Consider the following 12,138-nt stretch of genomic DNA (forward strand, 5'->3'; position numbering starts at 1 on the left):
AGTAACTTCTAGAAGCTGCTCAGAACAAAAACTAAGCAAAATAAAAACGTACAACACGAATTCTTTCATTGCTAAGAAAATAAAGACAGCTAAGGGAAAGTAAAATAAAAGTGACCTTTGGGTGAAAACCTGGGGAATAAAGCTTTCTACATTTTGTATTTACATTTTAATGTTAAAAAGGCAAGGACAATAGAAGTAGACTATCTTAAATGCCATGGTTTATTGTCAGCAGTATTCATGTCAAACGTGTGAGTATATCTCAGTTTTAAGGCAAGGAAATGAGTAAACAATGTTGACTGTTCATTTCCAGAGTACAGAAAAAGGAAGCGATCAACACCTGATCTGCTTTTAATCGTTAAAGTGACAATCTTTTTAGAAGTACTTCTGGGATGCCAGAGTATATGAAGCAGTAATTTAATCTTTTTTATTCTTCCAAAAGAAAATGTGTGAAAAAAATCGTTAATTTGCTAAGGATATTAAGACAAGAGTCTATTCTTTCTAATAAGTATGAGAACACCAGGTTGTTAACAGAGTCATTATTATATTAAATCCTCCTGATTGTCTTGGAAATAATTTGGCCTGCTTATTCTCTTGATTAATAAAATAAGGGAAAAGGGACAAATAATCATAAGAGCATGGAACTTTCTCTAATCATGAAAGCATAGATACTGAAGATTGCAGAGTCACTCATTTTGTAGAGAAGAATAGGAATTTCAAGTTTTGCACTACATTTTTCACATGTGCAGTTTTCCATGTCTTAACCTTGTCTAATGAGTAGACTCTGTCCAATGTCATTTATTGACCACCTGGCATGACTTCCCAGATAACTTTGTGGACATGCCCTGCTCATTCCTGGCCTTTGTTTCTTTTCATAAGCTACCCTGCTGTGAATAGTACAGAATGCAAGACACAGTCATAAGGACTGAAAGTATGATCAGTTGAAGGGTTTTATATATAGAAGAAATATCTAGAAATAAGAAGGGCACACTTTACGATTTCAATATCACTATTCTGATGGTCTGTATTCTACAATATTGAAAGTATTTGATCCTAAAGGACTTTTTTCTAATTGTTCTAAATGTTCTTCCCTAAAAAAAGAGTTAATTTTTTCAATATTTATAAATAATGATAATTATGTTTGCTATCATCACTCATTTTCTATTATTGTCTGGACTCCAACTAAGTCTGTGACAAAACAACTTGTGTGATAATTTACTGGGCAAGAAACGTATTAATGAATGCTCTTTATGTAGCAAATTATCTCTGTGTAGAAACAATGAACATCTGAAGGTTAAAACTACTAGAATAATATGTGATAAATAATATGTAATACAGTCATGCATTCGAAAGTATTCTTTGAGTTGACGATATATGAGTACTATGTTAAAGTGCTTTGAGTGTGTATGAAGGATTTATTGTTTTAATGTAATCTCTTTTTTAATATTCATTTATGTATCTATTCAAAAGACAAAGACAGGGAGAAGGAGAGATAAAGAGAATCTTCCATCTGCTGGTTAATTTCCCATATGGCCATGATGGCCAGGGCTGGCCCATGCCAAAGGCAGGAGCCAGGAACTTCACCTGGGTCCCCCACATGGGTAATAGGGGCCCACCTGCTGCTGCTGCTTTCCCAGGCACACTAGCAGGCAGGTGGATTGGAGCCAGAGCAGTTAGGACTCAAACAACCAATCTGGTATGGGATACTGTTGTCACAAGTGGTGGCTTAACAAGCAGCACACTGCTGGCTCCAAGAATTTTGTTTTAGGTATTTTTGAGAGAGAATTTCAAGATGGCAGATTAGAGAATGATGTACTGTGCTAGGCTAGGGATAAGTAGTTAAAAATGTAGGAAGTGCACTCTCAGGAGAGAATTAAAGAGAAAACCACACTGTAAATTCTACAAAAGGAAGAACATTGCAGACCTGTGTGGAAGTGCAGGTCCACAGTACGAATATGGACACAACACGCAACTGCAGCAGCCAAGAGCCCTAGAGTGCCAGCTTCGAGATGGAAGTGAGACCAGACTGCAGCAACCCGTGGTGATAGAACCAGAGGGAGAGTGTGGTATGAACCTGGACTGGATCCATATGGGCTATTGGTTACTAGTGGTTACCCATGGACCCAGTGGAAGTAAAAGGGGTATCCTCCCCACAGTGGCAGAAGGTGCCTGGCTGAGAAAGTGCAAGCACCATTTTGGGCTTGGGCAGCAGCTTCAAAAGCCTTTGTGCATGTGCACAGCAACTGGAAGACACAGGACACAATCTTGTTGGCAGTACTGGCAGCAGTGGTGGGAAGAGTGCAACATTAAGCCAGTGGTTCTTGTATATGTGTACGATCCAGAGTCTAGCAGAGGGAAAAATCTGTAGTTCCCATTGACTTTGAGCCTGGCTGGAAGGATTAAGAGGTGGCTGGACACCCATATATGTCTGTGAGGCACCCCTAGCCTCCCCACACACCACAGGCTCCAGGGCTCAAGCCACCTAGTGAAGCTGGCAAAGGGAACATCTGCCTCTCTGTTGACTGGACTGTTTGGTAGGGCAAAGCCGAACCTTTGCACCCAGTGACTATGGGAACCTTGTGTGCTGAGACCATGGGGACTCGTTGGCTGCACGAGAGGGTGTAGGGTGTAGCTGGGTCTCTGAGCAATCACTTGGTTAGGTTCCACATGCTCAGAGCTCCTTGTTTGGCTGAGTCAAGTAATTGCAGTGGGAACCATGATCAGGGTAAGGGCTGCACAGATCGTTTGTGCAGTACATAACCTGGTGTGGATGAGTGTTGAACATACGGGGGCTATACTTAGCCATTGCTCAGCTTGGAGGAGAGGAGGTGAGGGGTTAATCACAGCAACAGAGGTGACCATTCTGCTACTTCTGTTAATAAGAGATTTACCAGACCTAATTTGGTTGTGACCCTGGATGTTTGCCCCACCCTGGAGCAATGAATAGAGTTCTCTGGCCACACCCAGCACATACCTCTTGGTATTCACTGAAAATGCAGACATTCCACTAAGCCACAGAGACAGAATTCAAAGAAAAAAGGCATAAGAGGCAAAGACCAACAAGTAACTCCACAAATGCCTAAAAATAAATACAGAAATTAAAGAAACAAGAATAAGAAAGATAGCATGACCCCACAGTAACACAACATTTTAATATTGTAATGTGAAGAAAAAGGATTGATGAAATGCTAGAAATGGAATTCAAACATTAATCATAGGATTGCTCAAAAGCAATCAGAAGCAAATCCACAAACTAAGGAAAACCATACATGATATGAATGAAAATTTTTCCCAAGAAATTGAGATTTTAAAGAAAAACAACATAAAATATTAGAAATGAAGAATTCAATAGATCTAATAAAAATGTGGTGGACAGAAAGCCTTAACAACAGATTTGGTGAGGCAGAATAAAGAATATCTGAGCTTGAAGAGAAATCTTTTGAAATCTCTCAGTCAGACCAAAATAATAAATTAGAAAACTTAAAAACAGTATTGGTGATTTATGAGATACTGTCAAATGACCCAACATACTGGTCTTAGCATTTCCTGAAGGTCTGGAAAGAGAAAGGACTAGAAGGCCTATTATTTAGTGAAATAATTACAGAGCACTTCCACAATAGAGACAGAAAGTAGAGGAAGCACATAGAATACCTAAGATATGACCAGAAAAGAAGATCTTCACCATGACACACTGTAGTCAAACTTTCAACAGTAAAGCACAAAAAAAGATTCTAAAATGTGTACAAGAGAAATGCCAGATTATTTTCAGAGGTTCTCCAGTTAGACTCACAGCTGACTACTCATCAGAAACCATGCAGGCTAAAAGAGAATGGCAAGAAATAGTCCCAGTCTTGAGAGAAAAAAAAAACTGTTAACCCAGAATACTATACCCTGAAAAGCTCTCAGTTATGAATGAAGGTGAAATAAATACCTTCCGTAACAAATAGAAGTTGAAAGAATTTGTCACCACTTATTCAGCCATGCAAAAGATGCTGAAAGATGAGCTACATACCACAGCACAGAAAGATAGCCATCACTATGAAGGAAATTCAAGGCAGAAAATCCCCCAGAAAATGTACAAAAGAAATCCAAAGTAAACATTAGGAATATTTATGAGAAATTGGCATGACCAAGTTGTTATCTATAAATAGTCACCTTGAAAATAAGTGGTCTCAACTCTCCAGTTAAAAGATACAGTCTGAATGGATTAAAAAACAAGGCTCATCTATTTGTGCCTACAAGAAACACATTTCACCAACAAAGATACATGCAGACTGAAAATAAAAGGATAGAAGAAGACATTCGATGATAATGGAAAGCAAAAAGGAGCAGGTGTTACCATCCTAATATCAGACAAAATTGACTTTAACAAAAAATCTGTTAGAAGAGATGAAGGGCACTATTACTGATCAAGGGATCAATTCAACAGGAATATGTGTCTATAAAAATGTATATGAACCAAATTACAGGGCAGCTAGCTATTTAAAATAAATGTTAATGGATCTAAAGGGAGACATTGATTCCAATACAATAGTAACAAGTGACTTCAACACCCTACTTTTATCAATGGAAAAATCAACTAGATAGAAAATCAACAAAGAAACAATAAAGCTAATTGACACTATGGAATAAAAGGACATAATTGATATCTACAGAACTTTTCACCCCACAATTGCAAAATACACACTCTTTTCATCAGCGTGTGGAACTTTATCTACAATAGACCATGCTAGGCATTAAAGCAAGTCTCAGCAAATTAAAAAAAAGAATGAAATCATACCATGCATCTTCTCTGACCACAATGGAATGCAGCTGACAATCAACAACTCAAGAATCTCTAGATCATTTGCAAAAACGTGGAGACCGAATAACACTCTCCTGAATGAACAGGGGGTTATAGAAGAATTCAAAAGTGATATCAAAAATTTTCTGGAAACAAATTAAGATAACAATACATCTTATCAAAGCTTATAGGATGCAGCAAAAGCAGTGTTAAGAGTGAAGTTTATAGCAATTGGTGCCTACATTAAGAAATTGAACAGGTACCAAATATATAAGCTATCAATACATCTCAAGGATCTAGAAAAACAACAATAAATGAAACCAAAAATTAGTAGGAGAAAAGAGAGAATTAAAATTATAGAATAAACAAAATTGAAACAACAAAAACCATACAAAAGATCAGTGAAATGAGCTGTTACTTTGAAAAAATTAAATTGATACACCATTGGCCCAACTAATCAAAAATAAGTAAAAAAAAATAAAATAGGGAGAAGACCCAACAAATAAAATCAGAGATGAAATAGAAATGTAACAACAGACACCACAGTAATAAAAAGAATCACCAGAAATTACTACAAAGAACTGTATGCTAACTAATTGGGAAATCTAGAAGAGATAAATAGATACCTGGACATATACAATCTACCTAAATTGGGTCATGAAGACACACAAAACCTTATCAGACCAATAACCAAGACTGAAATGGAATCAATAATAAAGACCAAACAACAAAGAAAAGTCCAGGACTCGATGGCTTCACTGCTGAATTCTACCAAACATTTAACATGTAACTTTCATCATAGAGATCTTTGATATCCATGGTTAAACTTATTCCAAAGTATTTAATTCTTTTTGGAGCTATTATGAATGAGACTTATCTTAAAAGTTCTTTCTTAGCCATGAAATTATCTGTGTATAGTAAAGCTATTGATTTTATTGATTTTTCTGTGCCAATTTTATCTATTGAGATGACCATATGGTTTTCATTCTTCAGTTTGATAATGTGATGTATCACATTGATTTGCGAATGTTGAACCATACCTTCATACCAGGGATAATTTCCACTTTGTCTGGGTGAATGATCTTTCTGATGTGTTGTTGGATTTGATTATTTTGTGGAGGATTCTTGCATCTATGTTCATCTGAGATATTGATCTATAGTTCTCTTTCCCTGTAGTATCTTTTTGTGGTTTAGGAATTAAGGTGATGCAGGCTTCATAGAAGGAGTTTGGGAAAATTCCTCCACTTTCATTTTTTTTTTTTTTTTTTGAATAGCTTGATAAGAATTGGAATTAGTTCTTCTTTAAATGACTGCTACTGTCGGAACTACGCCAATCTGAAGCCAGGAGCCAGGTGCTTCTTCCTGGTCTCCCATGCGGGTGCAGGGGCCCTAGGACTTGGACCATCCTCCACTGCCTTCCAGGGGCCACAGCAGAGAGCTGGGCTGGAAGAGGAGCAACCGGGACTAGAACCCAGTGCCCATATGGGATGCTGGCGCCACAGGTGGAGGATTATCCAAGTGAGCCATGGTGCTGGCCCCTCCAAAATTTATTTTCAATTAACTTTATACACATACGATTAACCCTATACTAAGTAAAGAGTTCAGCAAATAGTTTAAAAAAAAAAAAAACAAAACTGTTTCTCAACAGTCAGGACAAGGGCTGTCCAAAGTCATCATGTATCAAAGCGTCACATTCACTTCCACAGATGACCTTTTAGGTGCTCTATTAGTTACCACAGATCAGGGAGAATATATGGTATTTGTCTTTTTGGGACTGGTTTATTTCACTAAGTATGATGCTTTCCAATTGTGTCCATGTTCTTGCAATTGACAGGATTTCATTTTTTTTTTACCACTGTGTAGTATTCCATGGTGTACATACCCTATAATTTCTTTATCCAATCTTCAGTTGACAGACATTGGGGATGATTCCATGTCTTAGCTATTGTGCATCAAGCCACAATAAATGTGGAGGTACTCTTTCATATGCTAATTTTATTTAATTTGGGTAGATTCCCAGGAGTGGGATGGCTGGGTCATGTGGTAGGTCTATCTTCAAAGTTCTAAGGTATCTCCACACTGTCTTCCACAGTGGCTGTATCAGTTCACAAGTGTTTTTCTAAGAATATGAAACAAACTGCATTTAAAACTGTTGATGTGAACAGTGTTTAGCCGAATTTAATGAAAGCATCTCCAAACTCAAAGTGTGTGCTTCTTACTTTACAGTTGTTCCACAATCAAGGGTAAAGTGTTTTCCAAAGAAACACAGACACAATATTTGTCCAGGTTGACTTGATTGTGCAAACATGTACATGTGTGTCCATAACATATTAACATCATTCACCATGGGCAACAGTACTCTATAGAAAATGGAACCAAAAAACCCAGAACCGATTTCCATGGAGAAAACAAAGACATGTGTTGAAATTCCAGCATTATAAAATTTGATATTATGATAGAAATTGCAATATTATTTGTAAATTATAAAGGATGTTCAAACAAAATAGATGAGCCATTGCCTGGTAAATGTGCTTCCAACATCCTATTATTTTTAACAAGAGTTTATGAAATATTTCATGTACTGCATGCCTAATTTTATAAGGTTCTAAGAGAAGCAAAAGTTTGATTTATATTTGAAAATTAAACAAAAAGAATAACTCATGTTTATAATAGCATTTAGATGGCAACACTCATTCATTTTGAAAGGTGAATACAAAGATATGAGGCCTTTAGAAGAAATCATTCAGAGTGGGTTTTGTATATATATATTCAGAATTTTTATGGCTGAGAATGAAACAGTGGATGCACTTTATTCTTTCTAATGCCCAGAACAGTTTTTCCCCTAATGTTTGTAAACTAATAAATAAACATTAGATCCTATAAGACTGATGCATTCTGAAAGATCTTAATTCAAATGACATAGGATGGTAAGAAAATAATAACACTTAAGAACCATGGACAGAACCTCTTTACTTTGCATTGAAAGGAGGTTGATGGGGAATATTTAAGTTAATATGAGTAATATTCCAATCATTCAAAATTCATTAAAATTATTTAAACTATTATGTTGTTAACATTTAATTTATTATAATTTTTTATCTTACATAATCATGGGGGAAACAGACACACAACGACAATGGAACACAAACTCTTGGAATAACTTTTTAGGGAGACATTGCTTTTGTAATAAGAGTATTTGTATTTATCATTCATTCCTTGATATTGAAAGCAGTGTTGATATCTGAAGTGTTTTCAGCACTGGAATAATTGATGGGAAAGAGACTAGCATTCAAATGCAATACAGTTGTATAGATAGCTCTCTACTTAACTTTACGATTGATTCTATTTATAAATATAAGGGAACCATAACTTGAGGATTGTCTGATGATGCAATCTTTAATTGCCCTTCTTTCTCTGTCTTCCTCGTTTGGTTGATAGATTACATAGTTACCATGGAGATAAGAAATATGATACAGGAAGTTTAAACAACTGATTAATGCCATATTCTTCTATGATCAGTTCAGTTGGGAAACCAAGTTAAGCATGGATACAACTCATTCTCTTCCCACATTCAGAACAGGCAAAATGAGCAGGTGTTTTTAGGAGAGGAATTTAAGTTCCAGAAGCATGGGATGCCCGATATCTCAACATGCTACATGAGAAAACCAATCATTTGGGTCTTTCTGCTACCAAGAATCTGCTTTAAGAGGTAAGTGCTCCTTGGAGAGGCAACACTCCAAAAATGAAAGGAAAAGTAGCAGATGGAGAAAAATGCCAGGCTGATAGATACTGAGGAACAGAAAGGGGAAAATAGTGCAAAGTACAAGAACAGGATAGGCGCTACCACTTGAGAACTTGCATTAGGAGCTCACCGCTGAGAACTTGGATTTATTTCATATTGAGACTTGATGTTATTATATCCTAAGGGAAGAGCTTCCTAATAGAGGTTAAGAGTACTGCCTAATCCGGCAGATTCTGGCTGCCATGAGTGGGCCACGTGGAGCAGGAGGCTACACGAGGAACTACAGCCAGCAGAAGAGGGTCGGCAGGAGGCAACACTGGTACAGGCAGGGACAAGAGTCGTGTAGGGAGTGTGGCTGCTTTCCCAGTTTGCGGCACATCAGAACAGGTTTGGGCTCAATCAATGGTGATGGACACTTTTAATACTTAACCCTGAAAAGGAGGGAAAAATAGAAAGCGAAAGAAAAGTAGGTGTTTTATAAATTTAAGCACGAAAGAATGGAGGATGGGATAAAAGGAAAAAGAATGCTTTGCAGGCATAGCAGGAACACAAGTCTTGAGAGCAGAGGAAGGTGTGATTCTCTGGTGGCCATGTGCGCTCTGCGAGAGGCAGTCCACATATACACACGTGTACAAAAAAAAATTGGAATTGTGAACCTGAAAAGAGGTTGGTGTCCCACTATTTACCAAAGCTCTCTCTTGGCCTGCAGGAAGCAGAAAACGATGCTGGCTAGAGCAATGATCTTGAACAAGCATGTGTGGAAACAATCAAGTTCAGTAGTGGCTTTCAAGGACAGGTAAAGACTAGAGACTCTAAGGAGTACGGTATCTACATAAAGAGGTTTATTCTCAGTCCTTCCAGATGTCAGTTATGTGTGTATTCTTCCCAGAAGTGATCAGTGATTATGTGGCTTACAAATGCCATCTATCTTTCCTGCTGAAGCAAATCAAGGGTAAGGAACTTTGTCTTGTTCCACAAGGCCCATCCTGGTGGCCCCTCCCAGGTCTCCCAATGACCAAATCTGCATCACATAACAAATACAACAGGGAGAGACTGAGGACATCTATTGAGATCAGGCATTCCCACTAATCATCTGTGGCTACCTTGTGAGCAGAGGGTGCTTACTGCAAGAGGTACAGGAAGAACAAGGTCGGAATTTTGGCACAGTCTCAAAAAGCAAATATCAAATGTTTTCTCTGATATGTGGCAGTTAATGTAGAATACAAATACAGTATAGGAATGGTATATCTTGTGATATGACTGTCATTTTTAGCCCTTGTTTATACTCCTGTGCAGCTGTGGTCTTCCTACTTTTCATATGTTGATTATTAACCACAGAGAAGACTGCTATAAAGTAAAGAAATTCCTCAAATTCCACCATCTAGATTAAAAAATAAACATTTTGTAAGTTTAATTCAGGTATCTCACTCTACACATGTAAGTCGATAGATGAGTATTTCTAAATAAAGTGTCACCTTGTATTTTAAAACAAGAAAATGGTTATTATGACATTACTACAACTGAATGAGAACCAAAAACATATTGTTTCTTCCCAAGAAATATGCCTAAAGATATTAGAGAAAAAATCCATTTGCACCTAAAGTGGTAGCACTTGTTGATTCCTGTTCTGAAAGGCTGGGGACAGAAGCATATATCCAAGTAATCCCCATATTTGGTACTTTTTCTTTCTTACAAATATAACATTTGTATTCTGTCCTCCACATTTAATCTAAGTTGATTGGTCCTGCCCTTACACTGAAATGGATTCATTGCTGAACATTAGTCATCGACTATGCTTTCTTCAATGTTTATTTTCACTGGACTCCTTGTTGCCTAGACGGTATCAATTATGCTCCTGAAATCCTGGATGCTTGAAATAACCTGACATGCCCAAATTCACCAGGCAAGTCATAGTCTCCATTCATATTTTCCTCCAAAATTTCCCATCAGCAGAGTTGCCGTAGGTCTCGCAGTGTCACAGCATATCTAGGGGATATGATAGCCTCTTTGCATCCACAATGTGTCATATCTTTTTCCTTTGATAAATTGCTCCAGATTTCAGAACTGTATCATAATTATGTTTAAAATATGGCCAGGGCTTTGTTTCATTTTTTTCTATCTATATTATTTTTGCGGTTGTTTCCAGTAACTTTTATGCGAGAGGAATACATTAGAATTTCCATTACTTTGACATCTTTAAGAAGTTTTGATAATTTATAGCAACTCACCAACTCTTTCAGGCCTACAGTTAAATGAATATGTTATAAAAAAGATGTATTAATAATACGACTATTCAATCACAACTGTGTTTTCTTATTTATGCCCTTCTACTTTGGGCTCTGCATCTCCATTTCACCAACTATTTTCACTAATTAAGACCTCTTCACTCTTCTGTAAGTATATCATGTGTACATCTCATTCCATCTTTTTCTTATCTATTTTATTCTTCTCAGTTTGTTTTTTATTATTCTCTGATAGCTATTTCTCATCTTCCACTGCCATTTTTATTTTTGCCCTCTTCCCTATTTTTTTTTCCTATTGGATTTTTTTCTTCTTCTCCCTCTCTCTCTGCGGTACTAGTTTGAAAGAGCTACAGAGAGAGAGAGGGAGAGACAGGGAGGAAGGGAGGGTAGAAGGAAGAAAGAGGGAAAGAACTCGCATCTACTGGTTCACTCCAGGGATGGCCACAATAGCCAGGGCTGAGCCAGGCTGAAGCCAGGAGCTTCATCCTGATCTCCCACATGGGTGCAGGGGCCCCAGAAAAGCATATTTTGCTGCTTTTCTCAGGCCATTAGCAGGGAACTAGATGAGAAGTGGGAGCATGGGGCTGGCGCTGTGGTGCAGCAGAGGGAAAAGTGGCCACCTGCAGTGCCCACATTCCATCGTCACGGTTCAAGTCCCCGCTGCTCCACTTCCTTCCAATCCAGCTCTCTGCTATGGCCTGGGAAAGCAGTGGATGGTGGCCCAGTTCCTTGGGCCCCTGGACCGTGTGGGAGACCTGGAAGAAGCTCCTAGCTCCTGGTTCAGATGGCCACAGCTCTAGCTGTTGCAGTTATCTGGGGAGTGAACCAGCAGATGAAATCTCTCTCTCTCTCTCTCTCTCTCTCTCTCTCTCTGCCTCTGCCTCTCTGTAACTCTTTCAAATAAATAAATAAATCTTAAAAAAAAAAAAAAAAGAAGTGGGAGTGGCTAGGACTTGAACTAGAGCCCATAAGGGATGCTGGCAACCAAAGAAGTGGTTTAGCACACTACACCACATGCAGGCCCCTCTCTTGTTTTATTGTTCTACCTTTGTTTATTATTCTTCCTCCTCTTCTCTCCCTCCCTCCCTCCCTTCTGCTCTTTCCTACCTTCCATATTTACTCCTTTTATTTCTTGAGCTGGCTGTGGTTTGAGATTGTTTTATGATTTAGTACTTTCTAATTTTCCCCAGCTTTATGAAGGTATGACTGACAAAATGCTCTGTCTGTATGGCATACAACATGAATGTTAGATGTGTGCATATATTATGAGATGATTAACTCAAGCTAATCAATACAGCCATCACCTCACATAGTTATCCTGCTTTCATGCTGAGAACACTGGAGATCTGTTAGCTATTTTCAAGCATACAATA

The 12,138-nt window shown here is 37.9% G+C and overlaps 1 protein-coding gene across 1 annotated transcript in view; it reads right to left on the reverse strand.

Moving 5' to 3' along the window:
• The window catches only part of CNTNAP2 (contactin associated protein 2), a 2,389,242-nt gene that overhangs the window by 1,729,906 nt on the left and 647,198 nt on the right, over window positions 1–12,138 (reverse strand). The gene's annotated exons all lie outside the window — the stretch shown is intronic.

Source organism: Oryctolagus cuniculus, chromosome 3, assembly GCF_964237555.1.
Source record: "Oryctolagus cuniculus chromosome 3, mOryCun1.1, whole genome shotgun sequence".
Classification (NCBI taxonomy): domain Eukaryota; kingdom Metazoa; phylum Chordata; class Mammalia; order Lagomorpha; family Leporidae; genus Oryctolagus; species Oryctolagus cuniculus.